Here is a 23,329-nt window from a genome sequence, read left to right as displayed (position 1 = left end):
TACCTTAGTTAAAGGAAATAAAAAAAAACATACTCCGGTTGGACAGTACTTCAGTGTGACAGTTTTGTTCACAAGGTATTTATGAGCTCTTCCCAGACTGAATTTAATGATTAGCATCTACCAAGTTTTGGCATACTCATGGAAACACAATGATGGCATTAAAATCAATATTTGGCTCAATGAGAATTCAAAATCCACTTTAGAAAAAAATATTGTAGAAGGATGTGCAGGGATCCAGCTCTGACAGAGAATAAGGAATGATTCTTTACATCTAAATATCTAAAATTCCAAAATCCTCTAAGCTGAAGTTAAAGCAAAATCCAATGTAGTTAAGAAAAGTAAATTTACCTTTCAAGTCAGTTTTGACAGAAATGGAAACAAGTACTCTAATGTTAATCTAGCATCCCTAAAATTGGTGCTCTAATGGTTAATTACAGGTGAAGGATGCTCCATAAAAAAGGCACATATTACAAAGAACTGTGTTATCATGGAAGGCACACATTGCTAAAAGATGAACCCTAAATGCCTAGACCCCAAGACTCACCACAAAAAGTGACAGAAGGCTGCCCATGACAAATTATACCTTGGAGAGGAGCAGCCAGGCTTTTGACTTGCTGGCAAAATGCTGTCAGCCAGATGTGCATCTGATGCCGACAGCTAGCCTTAAGAAGAAAATGAATGGATATAGAAGACCCCTGAGACATGCCATACTGTGTTATATCCATGTCTTTACTGGAGTTAAATGAAAAATGTGGAGGTATTCCACTCTGATGCTCAGACTCCATCTGAAAGGAAACACAGAAAAGCACACTGCTAATTTCGAAAGAAGAATCAGTTCTGCTTGGGCCTACAGAATCACTGTAGGGCTTTTCTTCTGAAGTCAAAAAATGAGGACCTTCTGAGCAAAGGGAAACAAACTGAAGGTATCTCTTTACAAGGTGGCTTAGTGTTTAGCTAAAAAAAGAAAAAAAACATTGTCCTAAGGGATTACTGCAGCCAGAAAGTAGAAAATGAAAAAAACAAATATTATTTATCTTTCTTGAAGTTCTGTGCTATTCTCATATCTCTGTCAAATTATAAATAGCAATTACTAATTTTTATTTTGCTCTAAACTAAAACACCCTGGTTGTAGGGGTGGGGATGCGTCCTCTTTTTCGCACTACATTCTGGGTCCATAGAGAATGATTATCTTGTCCCACTCCCTTGTATTATATCTTGTCTGCATTCACTTTGTATGACAGAATTCAGGAATGCTGCTAACTTTAAGAATCTCTAGACTAATAGTTTGAAACTTTCTTTCACTCTCCGGTTTGGATTATTTGTCATATTTTAAATACACTGTAATAGGCATTGTCTTCTTCTACTGCAAAATAATAATTAAATTAGATTATCTGAAAAAAAGAAAAAGAATTAGGAATCACTTAGCTCCTCATGTCAATCTGTTTCTATCACTTCTGACAGATTCCTTCATTCTGTGATAACAAAGTAAATAATGTGTGAATTCCTTAAGGTTTATGGCCTAAGGAAAGGGGAAAGAAAACATCAGTAAGTGGCGGTACACAGTAAAAGAACTGTAAGTTGGTTAAGACTCAATAGGTTCATGATCTCACTGGGTAGGAAAGAACAAATAGCCACAAATACAATGCCATGCCAGTCTTTCCTTAGCAAAAAAAACCTTAAAATATGATAGGACCAATTATGTAAGGGCCAGGGAGAAATATTTCTGAATAAATTATCTTGCAATTTCATTCAGAATGAATAAAGCACTGATGTGTAATAATAATAATGCCTCAGAAGAGAAAACAGCTATGGAATTGTTATAGATATACATATATAGGCAGAAAGAGGAAAAGTACACCCACATACATATACACACACACACACACACACACACACACACACACACACACACACACACACACACACACACACACACACACATGTTTGTGAGCGTGTGTGTGGGGGGAGGGGGTGATGGCGGCCATGCCGGGATCATTTTGTAGTAGGAAGAAAAATAAACCCGGGGGAGGGGAGAAATAGCTGTTGGGTGTAGCTGTCCTTTAACTAATCCGAAGCACCAGAGATCAGCATTTTAACCAATGTCAAAGGGGTTCAGCAGCTCTTGCTGAACCTGTTTAGTGTAGCGCCTCCAATTCATAGACCCTTAAAAGTGAGAAGAAGTTTACCTCTGAAGTGTTTATGCTTTCATATTAAAGTAGCCAACCTCTCATTACTTTGCTGCATAAAGGAGGTTCTATTCTTCCAGTCATACATATGTAGATGACTACTGCCACACTACCACATTATACTTCTAGATCAAAGTTCTACCTGCTTCTCCCAGATAGAAGCTTGATCTAGACTACTGCCACACTGCCCCATTATATCTATCTCTGCTGTAGAGCTAGCCACCCGGCGGTGTAAACCTTGGCTCTAGATGATTGTTACTGTTGAAGTGACACCCTGACCCCATGCGCAAAATGGGAAAAACGGGGTTGTGGATGGATGGATGGATGGATCAAGGCTCTGTCTGGGAGAAAGAGGTACTGGAAAGACCACAGATCTATGTGCTCTACAAGGCATAACTTTTTAAATAGCCTATTGTGAAAGTGTCGTACAGTGAGGTAAGCTGTCAGTTTAAGAGTAACACTGTTTTATAAGACTTATGTATTTTTATTAGTGGCCACAATCCATGTAGCCTGGCACTTTCACCTTGCCTTTGTAGCACTGCTACACCACCATTTGATAATGCAATCATGCAGTGAACACTTACTACTTTGAGAATGGACCCCTTCTGAGTCATGATTCTGCTACTTGTTATCTTTAACTTTTATATCATCATCTACTTTTCTGCGAAATTCCCAACCACTCCTTTTAAATTTCAGCAATGTTGGCACATATTCATAAATATCATGAATGTGGTCTATGGCACATGCAAGTGAATGATGTTAGCTGAGCCCCAACATGAAGATGACCAAAGCTGCCACTGAGAAATATTGTACATTGTTTTGCAAATATTTTATTTATTTATTTATTTCAAGTTTGATTACCGGGGAAGTCCACTGGGCCCAGAGAGCCCGTTTTCAGTGAAGGCCCAGGGAGAAAAGCTCCAAGAAACAGATTACAGTAAAGATAGCAGTCCAATAAAAAATAAAAGTACAAGTACAAATACATATCAAATAATACAAAGCGTGAGCACTATTGCCCATAGTGGAAAAATATTGTGCAGATACATTTTAACAAATTCGCACAGTTAAAGTCAAAAGTCAAAAGCTATTTACAATACTTACACAGTGTGAGAGATTGTATGTGAATTAGCTATAGAAGGTTATAGCCAGCTATACAGTGCTTAGGAGCTCAGGAGGATACCCTCCCAGGGGCTTTTGTTAAAGAGTTCTAGGTAGGGAGAATGCAGTTGCGTGTCCATTTGGAGGATAGGTAGGTGTAATGCTGAGTTTTGAAGTTGTTTGTGTTTGACATTGTCCTTAGTGTGGAAGGGAGAGAGTTCCATTTCTTACCCAAGGAGAAGGAGAGGAGAAGTTGTCCAGCAGGACATTTAGGTTTGTGGACAGTAATTAAGTTTTGGTGTTCAGATCTGAAAGTTCTATTTTGGGTGTATGGGGGAAGAATGTTAGAGCGGGGCTTTAGTTAGATTAAATATTAGTCTATGTGCTATAGTGAGCTGGGGGAAGTCCAGGTAATTTGAGAATTTTAACCAGTTGAGGGATTGGAGGGTAACACAGTGATGAGTGGAATGTTTGGGTTTGGTGGCAAATTTAGAACTGTAAGCAAATGTTTCATATTTCCTAGAAATATATCCAAATTAAAATGCAGAGAGACAACTTACAATCTATTACTTATACTGTGGACTTAGCAGGTAAGGTTACGCAGATGCAACAGTTTAGAAATATGTTTAATATGCTGCATATATTTCAAAACAAAAAAAGATCGGGTTTTGTATTTTTTAGTACCATTTTAAAGCTGAATTTCCATGAATAAGTGCATTTTAAGTATTCCTGTAGCTCTTATACTCTTTGAAAGAGTAACATTTATTTGAATCATAGTTTGGAAAATGATTTTGTCAGAAATGTTGAGGACCCAGCAGGCATGCTTGTTATTATCTTTATAGACATCTATGGCTACAGTCAGTCAGTCAGTCAGTCAGTCAGTCAGTCATTCAGTGCTGCTTATGGTACAAAGACTTAAAGTGCAGTTACATTTTCAAGATAACAACATGGATGAGTTGTTCTCAACTTGATCAGCACTCCGATTGAAAATGAATTGGTTACTCTATACAACCAAGAGAGAATTTCTCATTGAAGTTTATATAGTGACTACAGAAAGAAGTGATGACCCACTTCCAAATTAGGGTGATTAAGTAAGTTGTTTCTCTCTTCAGAGTATTCAAGACCCTGGCTGAATGTGTCTACAGTTCATTCTCTTTCCCTTATGTAGACATATTTTAGAATAGCACCCACTATAGTTGTTGCCATGAAACCTAATACTTTCAGTCAGTCCTATGTTATAAATAATGTGGCTCTTGCCAAGATATGAGACACATTAGTGACCAAATATAGAGAAGTAACAAACTTACTGGGCCCCATAACAAAATTTAGAAGAGGCCCCAAACCATTTAGTATCTGTGTCCCATTTCCAAAGTCATACTAGCCAAATCCAGTCCATCCTACTTCACAACACTCTAGCCTGCTGGCAAATCATTTCTAGTTGTTAGTACCGTTAAACGTGACACACATGGTAACAAATGGGATATCTGGGGATCAGGGAGAGGGCTACATGGTCAGGATGGTATGCAGTGTTAAGTATTGTTCAGGTATAGTCAATGATAAGAAAGACTAAGAGAGAGATTGCGTATCAAAAATCATACAAGCAAGTATAAGGAAGGAACAGTGACTGCCAGATTGTTATGATAACTGTTTTGGTGCTGCCAGTAATATTTGCCATAAAATGTTAATAAATGACAAAGACAAGCCACAAGGAAGAATATTTTCTCTCTTCAAATATATTTGGTGGGATATGTCTCAATTTGTTTACCAGCTAAATGGCCAGCTATAACCTAAACCTTGAAAGCAATATAAGTGCAGGCTGTAAAATGCATTATAACATACTCATTGACATATTATAATTTACACAGTGAAAGTCTATTAAGTCAGTGGATATAAGATACAGAGAGCAAGGAGTGGAACTAGACAGGCCAACACTTCCTAATGGTCCACAGTGTCAGTCACTCGGCACTTATGGTTTCTGTCCACCACAATTCACTTCTGATCTTCAGCCACTGCTAGAGTGGGAGCTGCAATTTCTCTATGTGTCTGTATGCGCTTTCTCAGCATAGTCCAGTTGTCTCTCAAAAGCATGCTTACTTGCTTGCCCGTGTGTATTTTTACCTGTACTTGTGTAACCCTAGTCGTGGAGGAAAATTATCTAACAAATATTAATTTACATCTCATGCTGGAGACTGGTTCTTTCTGTGGCAGAACAGATTGTAAATATAATGGCCTATCATTTCAAATAAGAGCAATTAAAAGTTTGGAAACATTTAAAAGAGCATTAGATAATTATTTTGGAAGTAAGGTTTTAACAAATCCGCTATAGTAGACAAAATCCAAACATAAGGTGCAATGCGAATAACAGAAGACCAGGAACCAAATGGAAAACGCACCAAACAAGCTTGTATATAAACTCTGTTTATTGCAGTAAAAACAAACCAAGATTAAGCGCTTTCATCTTTTACATAGAAGACTTCATCAGAATAAAGCACACTAATTCAAGAACCATTTTTATACCAGTACATGTTACATAATAGATAATATTGAGCCAATGGTATTGTCAAAAAAGTCACGTGTAAAATGGTCACACAAGCAATATTAAATACACAGGATATTAATATTCAAGCAAACTTAGCTTTTTACAAATAAAACACTGCTATATTTTAAATACCTTCAGCATATGTTTAAAAATGCAGCCACAGTAATGCATGTAAAAATGTTAAAATACTTAAAGTTTCATAGATTTTTCTTTCAGGGCTGGAAGTACTGAAAAAGAAATCATCTATACCTGGTAGAACATTAGCTGCTAGTCTGAGTTGCCAAACCAGCTCTTTTTTACTTAATAAATTCTTCCAGTCACCCCCCCCCCCTTAAATCTATGTCCACAGTATCCAAAACACCAAATTTAAAACCTTTAAAATTAGAACAAGTGAGGGAATGCCTATATAATGCATTTGTATCCTTTTTTTTTTAACATCATATACGTGCTCATAGATTCTGCTTTTCAATGCCCTCTCCATTTTCCCAACATAGAATCCATTGCATGTATCACATAGAGCAAGGTACACCACTCTGGTGGTAAAACAATTTCCTTTCTTGAATATAACCTTAGATGCCATCTTATTAGCTAGGTGGGTCTGAGGTGCTTTGAAAATATTAGTACATTGGGGGCACCTCCCACAAGGTGTTGTACCACAACAACCTTCTATCGGTAAATTCAACTTGTTTTCCATAAGATGTTTAATATTCATGCCCACCTTGCTGATAAAAACTGGTTTATCTCCCACTGCAGTTAACACATAATTATTTACCCTAAATATACTCCAGTTCTTTTTTAATATGTTTTTCACTTCACATGATATAGGACTGTATTGCACTATACATGTATGCTCATAAATCTTTATTTCACCAGGATCTGTGGGGGCTATATTAGTAAATGGGTGGTTTCCTAACTGGGGCTTAAATTTTTTCCCCATCCTGTGGAAACCTCCTCAATAATTTGTTCCACCATCTGTTTGGGGTATCTGCTTTCTAAAAACAGATCTCTTAACGTGAAAAATTCCTGCCTCACATCACTCAATTCTGAAGTCATACGTGCAATTCTTATAGCCTGTCCTTTGACTAAACTCTTTTTCTGTGAAAGTGGATGGTTGCTCATATAATGAAGGTAAGAATTACAAAAAGTACTCTTACAAAATATGTTAGATTTGAAATCTGTTGGTGTATGGGAAATAGCCATGTCCAATTAATGTATACCTCTAGTGTTATAATTATAAGTTTGTTTGTGTCTTTCGGCTTTTCCCGGTCAGGGGTCGCCACAGCGGAACTCCGGTCCGCTAATGATTGGTAGTGGATTTTTATGTGCAAGGTTACCAGCCCTGACGCACAACCTTCAACGAAGGCACACCCCATTCACATATGCCTCCACACAGAAGACGCTCTAGCTGAGAATCGAACGGGACAACGTCTTGCTATGAGGCGACATCGCTACCGCAGCACCACCACCTCAGTATAGTGTTGTAATTATAAGTAAATTCCAAAAATGAGGTAGCTTTCTACAGGTGGTTAATAAAGCCAGGGACATCTTCCACTTTTCCTTTCCACAAAATAAAGATGTCATAACTGAATGTTGCTCCAAAATTCTTTGTGGAATACATATCTTAATTCCCAGCCTAATAGTACTATATTTGCATATATAAGGGCGCAGGCAGCCCCCATGGCAACTACTCTTGTTTGTTGTAAATATTGGCCCTCAAAGAATAAAAAATTATTCTGTAAGATAAGTGCCATCATTTCATACACCAGGTTTACTGTATCGTGATTCAAGGTGGAACATGTAAGGAGTGTCTCTACAAGTAATTCTAGTCCTTCTTGGTTAGGAATACAGGAAAAAAGATCGTTCACATCAGTGGTTAAAAATACCAAATCACCTGCCCATAGATTTTTTTAAGCTGTCCTAGAAAATCCCAGGAATCCTTAACTAGATGTACTGCTCTCTCCACTACATGCTTAGTCATTTTTATCTACAAACAGTGCAATTATGTGTTTTGGTGACACTGGCAGCAACAATGGGTCAAAAAGGGGGTTCAATTATGCTTTTGTGTATTTTTGGGATGCCGAATATGACCGGTACCTTAGGGTAGGAATTAGTAAGAAAATTAAGGAGGTCATTAGTAATACTTTTGTCCAGGACATATTCTTCTAAATAACTGTCAATATGTTGATATGCAATATTTATTTGGTTCTTAGAAACTTATGCATAATTCTCTTCATTAAATAGAATATTCTGCATAATGTTGGAATAATCCTATGAAATGAACATTACTATACCACCTCCCTTGTCAGGGGTCATGATTCACAGTCCCTTGTCCCCCCTCAGTTGATTCATGATAATTCTTTCATCAGAACTTAAGTTGGCATAAAACTTCCTATTCTGAGCCCATAATTCATACAGGTCTTCTTTCACTGCCTTCTCAGAAACATTAATGAGGGGATGGAGTGGTGGATTGAACACACTACTTTTCATCAGAATATTTTTGTGTGCACTTGCCTCATTTGTAGGCCCTACTTGATTCTGGGAAAAAAGGAGATGGACATTGAACTTCCTAGTGTACATCTGAACATCTAACAAACAGTGAGCAACATCCGGTATTTTGGAGGGAACAAATTTAAATCCTTTAGAAAAAAGTGAAAAATAATCTTTAGTGATAGCCCTGTATGTGTAATTATAAATCTTAAAGCCTTGAAAAATATGCAGAATACATTCAGTTCCAACAATTAATATCTTTTCCTCCCCCAGTTGGGATGTCCCTTTTGAATTTGCACTGCATGACTGTATGTGTATTTCCTCTCCTGATTTCTGTTTGCTATCCTTTCTGAGCATCTTAGTTGCTGAAAATCCTATGAACCACTTTCATCCATTTCATTATACACTTCAGCAGTCATTATACGTATCATCAGTCATTATACGTATCATCAGCCATTATACGTATCATCAGCCATTATACATATCATCAGCCATTATACGTATCATCAGCCATTATACGTATCATCAGCCATTTCCATCATTACCAGCAGAATTACTGCGCACATCAGAGCCATGAACAAATTTCTCCACAGTTAACCTACTAGTAGGGTAAACAGATTTAGTTTGATAATGTTTATCATCCCTCTCTAACTTTCTTTTTTCTTTAAAAACAATGCATTACACTTCCTTTCTACCTTGTTAATAGGGTTGCCAGCTGTCCGGTTTTTGACCAGACTGTCCGGTTTTCTGACAAATTGTTCGGTGACAAATTTCTTTCAAAACCGGACACGTGAAGTCCGGGTTTTGTACCACTGCCACAGTCTCAAGCGTTTCACCTGAGTCCCATGCCATTTTTACTCTCTCTCTCCCCTCCTTATTGCCTGCAGTCCCGGTGTGCATTTTTTAAGGGTGTTCTACTTTAAGAACACCCTTTGCGTCTGGTCGCACAGATGCAGAAGAAGGCAAAATTGTTTACATGACGTCTTCATCTTCCGTGTGGTGGAATTTGAATTCCAGTCTCCACTCCAGAAGAGGTTTGGACTTCGCATCGGAGCAGACCACAATAAATGTTTGGTTGGACAGGACAAATCAGAGAGGGAGGTGTGTGTGTGAGGCTGCCACTGCTATGAAAAGGAGAGCAACTGAAATGTAATTAACTTAAACTGAAGTTTTTTTTTTTTTTTTAATAATTTGCTCATGCAGAGGCCAGGAAACATTGTATGGTTGGTATCGTGTGTGTGTGTTGTACAGTCTCATTGTCATTGTATTGCATTGCATTGAATGCCTTTTGACAGACACAATGTTTAGAACTGATGTACTGTTTTAGATTTGTGTTGTTTGTAAAGCACCGGGCTTGCTTAGGAGGTTTTTTTCTTTTTATAAGTAGTTGCATTGTATAAAATCTAGGCTGCAGGCCTGCAGCAACACTGGTGGTCTATGTTTTGCAGGAGGAGAGGACTTGACGTTTGAAAGTAAAGCCACGTCGGAGAGGATACTTTACTGGAGTTAGAAGCAGCAATGATATTTTGCTGTAGAACATTTGTGATCTTGAGTTGGTAATTGGGTTGATGTTGGTCGGAGTAACGTGGGTATTAAGTTACTGCTTTTTCACCCTATTTTGTGTATGTTGTTTAAAGTATGTTTGTTCTTTTGTCTGTATCTTAATTTTTTTATGGTGAACTTTTTGTTAACATTTAAAAACTATTAATTGTTGTTTAAAAGCAGCACGTTTTAAAACATTGCATAATAACCAAAACAGGCGTAGTACTTGTCACTAGTTTGTAAGTAATTCTGATACATAACCTTTTCTACCAAAAAGCTGCTTCAACACTAAATTAGTATGGAATGAACACTTGATTATTATGAAATCAAGCCCTCAAATTCCAAGTCTTTTTCTTAGAGTTCAAAACTTTCCACAGTAAAGGTGATCCTCTTTTTGTCACATTAAATGGCTACATATTAAGCCATATGACACAATTCAGTTATATTTTTTCACATTTCTAACAGATGCTCATATTTTTGGATCATAGGCAGTAAACAATAAGTTCAAATGACAAACTATTCAATGCTAACTAATCTCTTCTAGGTCTTAAACTTAATTTTGTAAAGCACAGTAAATCTTAATTTTTTGTAAGCAACTTAGAATACTTACATAAATGTTCAAGCAAAGGTAAACTTAATCCACAACAAAAACTGGTCACTTGACCAGATGCATTTTCTTTGAACATGGGTTTCAATGCTGTTTCGGTGAATGTGAAATTTAAAGGCAGAGTAGTTTTAATGCTGTCTGTTTTCATTGTGAGACTGTAATTGCTTTGTTTAGCAAATGTGAATCAGTGGCTGAAAGCAGGCATCCGGAACAGAAAAAGAGGGCATTCCCATCAGCTGATGTCATAGTGATGTCACAAAATAGGTGGGGCATGGATGGCAGAGGGGGGAATGGGTGAAGTGGTGGGTGATGTGAGGGGCGTGACCTTAGTCTGGTTTTAGCCACAAAGAAAGCTGGCAACCCTACTTGTTAATCATTTTTTCATAAAAATCTTGATACTGTGAAAACAGCAAGTCATTCACAATTATTAGTGTTTAAATCTTGTAAGTCTTTACCCATCTTTGCCTGCATCTGTTCATTGTAAAATAATGCTTTTTCTAAAAGTTGCATCCCCCATTTATCAAATAAACACACAGAGTCTTCAATTATATTGGCATCATACATTAAGCCAAAGGGAAATTTAAAAACTCTCAAGCCTAGTGGTATAACTTTTAAATTTATACATTGTTTCAACTACACAATTTCCATTTGCAAACTTTTGTATTTAAAAAGTCTCTTTTCAAAGAAAAAAAAACATGTCCTTGAGTGAACCAAAATCTTGAACAGTCTTCTATGTGAAAGAAGAAGGCGCTTAATCTTGGTGTGTTTTTACTGCAATAAACAGAGTTCATATACAGGCTTAGTTAGTGCGTCTTCCATTTGGTTCCAAATCCACTATAGTAGGCAAACTCTAATAGAGTCTCTAACAAGGCTCTGAGTTTGGACAACTAATACTGAACATACCAACTAACAAATAAACAAAGAAATAAATGAATATCCAACACTCCGCTACCATAGTTAGCCATTATTTGGTTACACTTCCTTGTTTTCCTTTGTTCAGTATTTCATCATAATACACCAGCGTATCATATACTACTCTGACATATTTCTTAATCACTCCCTATCTTACTCTCTTTTTCCCTCTTTGCTTAACCCTTCGCTTTGTCCTTTCAATCTTGTATTCTTCTCATTCCAAATTGAACCTTTAGCTAAATATCTCATTCTACATTCCTTCCACATTACTTTAATTCCTTGCCGCTATACATTACTTTTTCTTCTGATCAGCTAAACTGACAACTGCATTATCAAGTGTTGCATATATGTGTACATTTGTGATCTGTTTATTATACTACACTGCAGTTTCATATATTTAATTTTTGTTAGTCTTCAATACCCAAACATCATAGATATAAAGCAAAGAATAGAAAAATAAACTAGCAAATAGTAAACATAATAATAATAATAATAATAATAATAATAATAATACAGTCCCACTTTAATCACCAAGACAAAAATGGGGAAAGACTAAACATTGCTACAAAAGACACATTATATTCAACCTAGAGTTTAGAAAGAACATGCTAAAGATGTGATACTTAAGGGAAGTCCTAAAGGAAATGTCAGACTTACTCACCCAGATAAGGTAAGGTAGCTTATTTCATAGAACCTTGGCAAGGTAAGTAAAAAAACACCAGTCTGACATTTCAGGCCAGATACTGAGAATAACTATTAGCTCCTTACATGATAAAATAACTGAACAAGCTAGAGGATAATGTACAGAAAGCTCATGACAGATGGAACCCAGATTGTGTAGTTTTCAATAAGTAAATAGGAAGATCTTAAAAGCATATAAAGTCACCATCAACAGTCAGGTTAGAACTCATAGCATGGATGTGCAATGGCAAAATCTTTTTTTTTCAAATATATTTTCATTGCATTTTTTTCTTCTTATTTTAATACAAGAAAAGAACATCACAGAAAAATATAAGAACAGGTGCTAGGAATATCAAGTTGCAGCAATCCTATAAAAGTATATGTAGCATGAACCATCAGTGTTAAACTAACAATATGCAAAATTAATTAAAAATCAAGCTGTTCATATTGAGCTATAATACAGAAAACTACACAGAGATAATATGTGCAATGACAAAATCTTGAAGATTCAGTCAATATCCTAGCTGCAAAGTTCTGAACCTGCTGTAATTGTATATTATCTGTGCCCAAATGCTCACATTAAAGACCATGACAAGAGTTTATTGGAATAATAGTGCATGAATAGTAGTAGTCAGCTTCGAAGATGGAATGAGCTGTTGGATTTGGATGATAATCTTCATATAAAAATAAGTACACCTGACAATAGCTATAATTTGATCCTTAAACATGGCATTGTCAAGAATTCCATCAAAATATTTCAACAGTGTCAAGAACTTAAATCAACTGTCCTTATAAAAATAAGTGGGGATAAGTTGGGAGCCTACTATGAAAAACTGAGGGGCTGTCAGCCCAGCCAGATAGATTTTTGTAGATAATTCTGTGTCATTGTAAATATTAATATAATCCACAGGCTTGTCTTACAAATGTAAAGAAAGATAAATGTAAGAAAACTGTGCTATATGCTGGACTTCCAAAATGTAACCACAGTGCACCCTACTGGAAGAAAGCTGTTAAGTAAAGAATTACAATTGTGTTTGATCTCAAGCTCGGAGACAGGATGTCTGGGCTAGCAAATTATTTCTATTGTTATTAAGACTGAGATAATTACTAGATTTTACATGTAAAAGTGTCTTTTATTGCTGAAGCTTCCTGGCCAGGTGCAGCTTACAAAGAAATGTAAATTTTGAGTTTCTGTTAGCCTGGGAACTAAAGGAGGGTGGCCAAATGGTTAAGGTGTTTGCCTTACAAACATAATGTACAGGGTTTGAGTCTCACAAGGGATAACTGGCTAGGCTTACAATTGCTCGCAAGGGCAGCTAACCTAGTACTAACCTATGAACCTATGAACCCATGAACCTATATAAAAATCATGTAATGTGAAATGACTCAGCAGTACTGGATGTTATCAATTTAAGACTTTCTCAGAGAGAAAGATTGAGCATTTTGGATTTTGTTTGAAGCTGACAACAACTCACCAACACTTCCCCTTGTAAGTAAACTTATTTAGAACACAGTTTCGCTTAGAGTTAGATAGGAATTTAGCCAGATTAGCCTAGTTATTTTCTATATTTATGTCAGACTATCCTACAATATTGTTTTAAAAGTTTCCTGTGATCTCTGAACTCTTGATTAGCACTGTGTTGAATTGATGAGATTTGTCTTGTGCTTTTATTATTAAATATTTTTAAACCTTTCAACTGTGGCTGTTTTGTGTAGAGATAATTTAAACTCTTAGAGATTACTTGCATGTATTTGGTGATACTGTCCAAGCCACTCCAATAGTCTTGCTGTTCAGCACACTTACTATTTGGATAACAATAATATGATACAGTGAAATTGGTCACCCTTTGGGAAGAGCCTTATAGTAGCTGATAATAGTGGTTGGTGGCAGTGATTTCTACCTTATAGTCTGGGCAAGAAGGGGGCATATCTGTAGAACCTGTGCCAGCTTTCCCCAGCAGTGTCTGTGTGTTTGTATATAAATCAAATCTTAAAGTGTGTGTGTGTCAGTTACTTGGTCAGGGACTGAAGCACTGGTTGGACAGAGAGGCTGCTGGAGGTTTTAGCTTGACCACTAAGCTAGGATCTGGACCCTATAGCTGTGCCACTGGGGAGTCCTATTGGGGATCTGGAGAGAAAGGGAGAAACCAGCCCCAGACTGACTGTGATCTCTGTGTGCTCTTAAGGGAAATTGTACTTTACTGTGTGTTTACTTGTTTTCCCCCCAATGTGCACGCCCCTCACTGGCGCTAGTGGTGAGGATGGAGGCTCCTTGATTATTGGGCCAGTGCACGAGCATCACACCTACAACAAGAAAAGTGGCATTCACCAGCACAGCCTTGTTTTTTGTAGATTAATGTCACCTAAAAGAAGATGAAATCCAGACAGATTTCTAAACTGCCAACCTGGACACTGACCTTGAGAAAAGAAGAGGTACATTTAAATATCATCTACATGGCTTTGATACAAGACCACTTTACTATACATGACTTGTCTCTGTGGGAGAATACATATATACCTTAACTAAAACAGCAGGCAACATAGGACACTGCAGTTCCCTATTCTATGGGTAATAACTATCTGAGGAACTAACTCCAGAGGTAACCTACTCAGACGGGCATGAAGAGTAATAGGTAAACCATTCAAGTAACAGATAACCATTTGCAAATATGGTCTAGCTGGATTCCACAATCCACAATGTCAAATATTACTGAGAGAACCTTTGCCACTAGAACATAACTTACCTTAACACCGTCATAATGGCAGTTTCAGTATTGTGTCCTGATCAAAAAACAAACTGACATGGCCAAGACCTGCAAGACAGTAATACAACTATTCATAGAATAGTTTCTCAGTTATTTTCCCAAGAAACAGAAGGTTAGAGATTTTTTTTAAGAAATCCTTTGGCATGATTAGATCTAAAGAATGCTTCTTAAAGACTGGGGTTATTAAAGAGTAGAACCACTGTCAAAGTCCATACAGTACATAAACATAATCAGACTCAGATAATCCAGACAGGATTTAACTAGATTTGTTATGACCTGGATCTGATCTGCTGTTATTTAATGAAACAGCTGTAACCACATTTGTGATGATTCGCAGATGTAATATATGAAGTGTATAGCTTTAAATGTGAATACCTAGTTGCATGAGCTATGTATACAATGTGATATAAACTCTTTCTAGAAGTGAATCTTATTAAATACCTCATGAGGGTTGGAAACTCATTCCCAGTGCTAGAAACTGACCATTCTGAAAAGCATCCATTGATATGGTATATTTTTCAAGAGCCCATATGTTTTGGAAATCCAGTATATAATTCCTAGAAAAAAAATTCCCCAGCTGCAATCATCAAATGTTCTATAATTTCAATGCATTTTAGTAAAACAGAAAAAAAAATGAATGCGAAAATGTATTTTATTCCTCATTGTGAGGAGATTAGGTGAGAAGCCTGAAAGCATACAGTGTGACACATTTCTGCATGTTACTTGGGAAGATACCTTAAAAGCACAAAGCCATATAGAAACTATAAATGCTTATGTTACAGAGCTGAAAGATCAAGCCAAAGACTATGAATATGGTGTGTTGCATAATTCATAAGTATGAAATTGAAAATGTTGTGGGATAAGATGTGATCAAACATGTTGCTGACTATTAAGAGAAACACACCAGGCCTTATCAAAGCTGTGGCTGCATGCAAAGCAAGTGAAATTATAAACATTACAAGTAAGCAGTTAAGAAATAACTGAAGAAATGGATATGTGTAAGAAAAATGAATCAAATAAAAATACAAATTTTAAATAAAATGATAATATATATGATAAAAGTAATAAATGTGAGAAAATAGCCATGTTTGAATGTACTAAAATAATAATGAAGACAAAAAAGAGAGTGTCAGGATACAAAGAAAATATCATGCAGGTAAAATGTAAGTAGTATATACTACTTCTGCCTATAAGCATAACAGAAAGCATTGTTCTGCTTTTAATCAATTTTGTAGAATCTAAATGAGAAACAACTATTTTCCAAAGCCATGATAAAGAAAAGACAAGCATGCTAATAATGTATATGTTTTTGAACAGAAATATAAAAAATGAGTTGTTTTTCATACTATTAAAGTGAAACAGTTAATATGATTAAATCTGAAAATATATCATGGCACTGAAACAAAAAAAACTGGAGTTAAGAAGTAAATGTTAAATTCAGACTAGAAATGTTCAGAGTTTAATATTTTGTCTAAATGCATTTTTACAATTTTGGGGTTCAAAGGCATTACATAGATAGCTGTGTCCGTATTGTTAACATATTCAGGGCACAAAGTAAAGTCAATGGTTCATAGGCTGTTGACAAGTAAATATACAAACAAGTACAAACTCCTATTTCAGACTCAGCACTTACAATGATAAATCTCCTAATATTTGGGTTGTTTGGCTTGTGACTAGCTAAGAGAGGCAAAACAAAATTCACAGTGCCAAACTAAAGAGCTCATAAATACCGTAAGTCACACTGTTGCAGAAACATCTTAAATACTGTAAACAGCCAGAGCAATGATATCCTTCAAAATATGATAATTTATTTACATGTTTAAGATGTTTAAACATGTAAACTAGAATGCCAGTTATAAATGAACCTTGATGCAATCCCAGTGGCACACGCTCCAGTGAATGTGCAGTAGCACTTAGCAGTAGAACCGAGTAGAAAACTGAAAAAATGAAAAGTTTAGATATCATGAAGAAGTAACTAGTGCCAATAAACTGGGTGAATAGTATTGATATAAAGCAGACAATATACATCTCTAAATAATCTATTTAAAAGAAATCATTATACTCATTTACAGACAAAGTACAGGTCTCATCTATGCAATATATTATGTTCTTTCCATTAACAGACATAAACCAGGAATTCTGGCAAATAAAGCCACAGGAAGAAAGCTCTAAACTGTAAATATTTAATATGCCATTAGAAGGTAAAGATTCCTTAGACATCTCTTGTTTTCAGTTAGTCAGTACCAGATGTATTCCAAAGAGCTGTTGAACAGGTAATTAAATAAATGGAAGGTATATGTTTTAACCCTTGTTGCTCTTCTTATGTGCATTAAGAAGACATTGAGGCTTGGGTTTTCATTTAGTTAGTTTATTGTATACAAATACATCAGGATGGATGGCAGGAACATTGAACTTAAATGAACTATCTAACTAACTGACTGACTACATACTTGTATGCTCTCACTCTAGTTGCATGCTTGCACGTGCTCAATATTTATATGTATGTGCTGACTCACTAGAAAGCTTCTTAAAAGTATATCACACACTCTGAGCTATATACTCCCTCTTTACTGAACTGTCTCATATAAACAGTAACATTTTAATAGGCATACAATTATACGGACACTAAAAAAGAAAAACAACAGTCATGTCCAGGTTGCCATGTATCTGGAACTAGGTTTCAAGATGCAACCTGATCTCATGACATAACAGGACTGGGATTAGCAACAAGGACAACCACTGGGAAATGTTCTGCTTGAGGAGTCGCAGGGATTTTCTCAGGAATGGGGACTGCTGATGGAATGTCCTCTGGAACAGGAACATTGGACAAGTCACTGAGAACTAGAGTCTTTGTAGCAGGCAAGATGCTGTAACACTGGTTTGGATACTGGTAACAAATGCTTCCAATTTTGTCTGAATTCCACTCCTTGTGATTTCACAATGTATGATCTCACCTCTTGATGCAAACTTTTCGCAAATCTGATGCAATCAAAACCTTTTGACATCTAGTGGTTTGCTATTTTTATCATGGTAAGACTTCTGGGACAAACACTTTTTCAACAGTTGGGATTTTACTGCTTTGTTGTTTTTAACACATGGAACCAATATATTACTGCTGATTGGTAATGTGGTTCTGGTTTGTCTCAACATAAGTCTCTGGGCAGGTGAACAAAGATGTTTATCACAAGGAATGTTTCTGAGATTCAACAAGTTGAAAAAAGCATTGGTATTTTCACATCTGGATTTCTCTAATAGATGTTTTGCACTTTGAACTACATGTTTAGCCAAGCTGTTTGACTGAGGGTATTCAGGACTACTCATAATATGAACAAAGTCCCACTCTTCTGCAAATCTCTAGAACTGCTGATTGTAAACTGTGCACCATAACTCTGTGCAGAATACCATGGACAGAAAAATGTTGCTTCAACTTAGTAATGACAGTACTGAAAGTTAGGTTGGGAAGTAGGTTAATCTTGAACCAATCTGAATAAGAGTCTACTAACACCAAATAATGTTGACCATTCCACTCAAAGATATCTCTGGCTACTGTTGACCAAGGTAGTTCAGGAATCTGGCTTAACTGAAGTGGTTCTTTTTTGTTGATGTGGCTTGGTACTATTATATACTGAACAAGATGAAAGTACTTTCTCAATATCCCTTGATATAGAAGGCCAAAATATTAGACCTCTCACCCTTCTTTTGGTAGAATCGATTCCTGGGTGGCCACGATGCAAAATCTGAATGTATTCTTGTTGCAAGGACTTTGGCACAATTACTTTAGGACCTTTCATGATGATACCATTGTCTGACAAAATCTCATCTCTGTATGGAAAATAAGGTTGCACATCTACTAGTCAACAAGATTGCTTTGAAGGCCATCCTCGACTAATAAAGAGATTTAGCTTCTGAAGAATTTAATCTGAAACTGTGTGAGTTCTGAGCACTTCAAGATGTGTGGAAAAAAATTTCTCACTTCCATGACCTCAAAATCAAGTTGTTCATTGTTATGCTATTCTGTGGGCTTTCTGGGTGATCTGGATAAAGTATCAGTAAGATAAAGAAGTTTGCCTTGTGTGTAAACAAGATTGAAATTGTACTTTTGCAATTTGAGCATCATGCGTTGCAGTCTATCTGGAGCTGTATGCATAGGCTTTCTCAAAATAGTAACAAGAGGTTGGTGATCAGTTTTGATCTGGATAGGTCAACAATAAATATAATCATGGAACTTCAAACATGCAAACACAATTGCCAAAAGCTTTCTCAAGCTGGGCATACTGCATCTCAGTCTGGGTAAGAATTCTCGATGCATAGGCTACTGGTCTATCCTCTTGAAGAATGACTGCAACTAGACCAAATTTAGAAGCATCACAGGAAAGAGTAACTGATTTGTGAACATCATAGTTGCTGAGAGTTGGTGGGTTAGCAATTTTCTGTTTCAGGTCATCAAATACTCTTTGGTGCTGTTCTGACCAAGACCAAATTACATCTTTGCATGTCAGTTCTCTTAGCAGTGCTGAAAGTTGGCTTAAATCTGGAGTGAACTTGCCTAGATAGTTGACCATGCCAAGAAAGCATTGTAGGACTTGGACATTGTCTGGCGCTGGCATCTTGAGAATTGCTGTTTGCTTGGAAGGATTTGGTCGTAAACCTGAGCTGATAAACAAGTGACCAACATAAGTAACTTCTCATAGCCTGAGCTTGCACTTCTGTGGATTCAGCTTAAGATTCACATCATGTGCTTTTTCCAGAACTTTCTTGAGGTTTCTGTCATGTTCATCTTCACCATTGCCTCCTACTAGAATATCATCTACTATAATAGCACATGGATAAACCGAAAAAAATTTGCTCCATCGCATGCTAAAAGACTTCACTGACAGAATTTATCCCAAATGGCATTCTCAGAAATCTGTATCTTCTAAATGGCATACCAAATGTGGTTAACAATGAAGATTTTTGATTAAGCATAATTTGCCAAATTAACTCTTTGCTTCTAAGACAGAAAAAACAGTGGCATTTGGCAGGAGGCCAGCAGCCTCTTCAACTGTGTGCATTGTATGATGAGGTTTTTTTAATGCTTTGTTCAAGTCTCATGGATCAGTACATATTCTGATATCATCTGAGCTTTTCTTATGCGCTAACACCATGGAGGATACCCATTCAGTGGGTTCTTCTACTGGATAAATGACTCCTAGCTGCGCCAGTTTGTTTAGCTCAGCTTTGACTCTGCTCTGCATAGCTACTGGAACTTTCCGTGCTGGTATGATAATTGGGCTGACCTCTGGGTCTAACTTCATGGAGTACACAACTGGTAGTCTGCCTAGTTTGTCTGCATAAATAGCAGCATACTCAGAAAAAATTGTTTGGGTGAAATGTGAGCTGTTGTCACTCAGGTTTACATGATGGATCTCTTTATTAAGTGAAAGCAGTCCCATTTTTAAACTGTCTCTGAGGCATAAAAATGACTGGATGTGTCTCTTGAATACAAAAAATTGTAAGTCATAGCTGTTCCCAGCAGAATAACATGAAAGCACTACTGAGCCTTCGGTTTGTATCTCTTCACCACCATAAGCAACAAGCTTTGAACACTTAGTCAAATCAAGACATTCTGCAGATTTTACTCTAGCAAACATTTCTGCTGACATAACATTGCACTTTGAGCCAGTATCTACTTTGAGCTCTACAGGACCATTAATCCAAACAGTACAAAAGATTTCATTCTTTGTCCATAAATCTACTGCATTAACTGTTTCACCAAGCACAGGCACACCATCAACATAAAAGTACGGTAGTGACTTTCTAATTGATCAACTTGACACTTGGAATGCCCTCTTTTAATAAAAGAATGTGTATTATTTGATTTACAAAATCTTTTGAAATGATTCTACTTATTGCAAGAATCACACTGCTGATCAAAAGCTAAGCATTTTTATCTTTTAGAGTCACGATTTCCATGTATTCCGCAGTGGTGCAGTGGTAGCATTGTTGCCTCACAGCAAGAGGTTCTCCCATTCGATTCTCAGCTAGTGTGCAGGGAGTGCCTTCTGTGTGGAGTCTGCATGTCCTCCCTGCGGGTCGAGTGGCATTCCGAAAGACATGCGTGAATGGGCGTGCCTTCATTGAAGGTTGGGCATCGAGCTGGCAACTCGGCACCGTGAAAATCTACTGCCAATCATTAGCGGACTGGAGTTCCGCTGTGGTGACCCCTAACCAGAAAAAGCTGAAAGACAACAACAGAGTTATGATTTCCACCACAATTCCGACAGTTGACTATGAAGCTGGGAGGGGGACATGTTTTGACTTTGTTGACACACCCTTGTGTTTCACTGAGCATGCCCTGGAATTTGCTGGAAAGACTCAGGGGTTCCCAAAGACTGTTATAGGACCTGCAGTAGCTGCCATGTGTTTGGGCCTGTTTATTTTAACCACATGCTGCATACTATCTGCATAAGCTTTATCCCTGTGCCTTCGGCAGCTATTCTCATTTGTAATCATACTTGTGTGTTTTTCTGTAAGCTCATATATCTGACAAATCTCAATGGCCTTATTTAACATTAAATCACTGTCTCAAAGCAAAATCTTTCTCACTGTGTCATTATTAATACCACACACAAGCCTGTCTTTTATCAATTCCTCTCTCAAATCACCAAATCTGCATGTTTTAGCGTTATTTCTCAAGTCAGCTCTACATGCTGCAAAGGTTCCATCATGTTTTTGATCCATTGTGTAAAATCAGTGCCTTTTCAATTTAACATTCATTTGAGGGATACACATTTCACTAAATTTATGTTTTAAGCACTCTAGGTCTTCCCTTGTTTCAGCCAGTACCACTGTATGGCGGCCTTCCCCCTCCCCTGCAAACACAGCAGGTGAGTACACAAATGAACACTCTCTTTCAATGGCCTCTTTACCAGCTAAATTAAGTGCATTTGTATGCATGTCTTTGTTAGAAAAAGCAGTCAGTATGAAAATATGATATTCCTGCTCAAACACTCTCCAATTTTCTGCAATATTGTTATCAAACATAAGCGGTGTGGGTCTGTGAAAGCCTTCTGCCATGCCCACAGAATATAGTAAAACACAATACAAAATGACCCTTGTAATTATGTATGAACATTCACACACATCAGGTACTTGTAATAATATTCAAATGCACAATAAGATCTTTGAAAGACTGTACTCTGCAAAATATGCCTTGAAATAACTGTACTTTGTGAAATATTCGTTGAAACAACTTTACTTTGTGAAATAACTGCACTGTAATACTGTACACACTTGCAAACAATTTGCACACTTCAGATATTTTGAATAGCCTTACGTAATACAAAAAAGTACCACATAGTGAAAAAATACACTCATTTTCTCTTTTTTGCACATTTTACGTGATTTGGATATTGTTTCAAACATTTTCATAGTTACTTAGAATACTTTTACCACTATGTCGCAGTTTCGGACATTTTGTTTTATAAGAAATTTGTTTTGAGCTTTCTGAGTGCTTTGTTTTATATTTGTAGTGAAAGAAATCATTTAAGTGAGTTTTAGTACCTGGAATTTGTTTCTGACCTGTTTTGTGAGTCATTTGTCCAGTAGGGATGATCGCCTGTATATTCCTCCAACTTTAACTGGTTGCCTCATGGCTGTAACTCTGTATCCCATTCTGACACCATGTCACTCTTCTTATGTGCTTTAAGAAGATGTTGAGGCTTGGGTGTTTGTTTAAGTAGTTTATTATATGCAAATACATCAGGATGGATGGCAAGAACATTGAACTTAAATGAACTATCTGACTGTTTACATACTTGCATGCTCTCACTCTATCTGCTCACTAAAACTGACACTCTTGCTTGCACGTGCTCAGTACTTATATGCATGTGCTGACTCACTGGAAAGCTTCTTAAAGGTATATCACACACTCTGATCTACAACCCTAACACATTATTAGTGTGGTATCAGACACAAAAAGAGCATAGCAAGAACTGATATTGCTGCTAAATAGAGTATGACAGCAACATATCAAGTTAAATAAAGCACCTGTAAAGGAAGAGTGATAAATCTAAAATACATGGTTCATATTCTAAGGTCAAAAGAACTCAAAGACTGATATAAAAAACATCAGAGCAAGCATGCAATTTGCAAAGTCAAAAAGCAAACGGGTGTTACAGAGGTTTTGCAAAATTATGCAGTATAGTGTAAAGTTTGTACTTAATATTGTGATATAACTATGCCTCTAAGAAAGCTGTTACAGTACAATGTAGCCTGGGAATAGAGCTATGCATAAGAAAACATTTTAAAATGGTCAAGAAGCTAATTACAAATGTACTGTTGGTAAAATTCTATAATGAAAATAAGCCAGTAGTCTAGTAAATAGGTGTCAGTTAAAACGGTACAACAGCTGTGATCCTAGAACAGAAAATATCATATTCCTTTGATTCAAGAACATTTAGAAATGCACAGAAGAGAAATGCTCATCCAGAAAAATAAAATTCAGCAGTATTGAATGGAAGTGAGAAATTCC

The sequence above is a fragment of the Protopterus annectens genome, chromosome 2.part0 (assembly GCF_019279795.1).
Source record: "Protopterus annectens isolate FY-2018-M chromosome 2.part0, PAN1.0, whole genome shotgun sequence".
Lineage (NCBI taxonomy): Eukaryota > Metazoa > Chordata > Ceratodontiformes > Protopteridae > Protopterus > Protopterus annectens.
Note: the sequence above shows the minus strand (reverse complement) of the source record.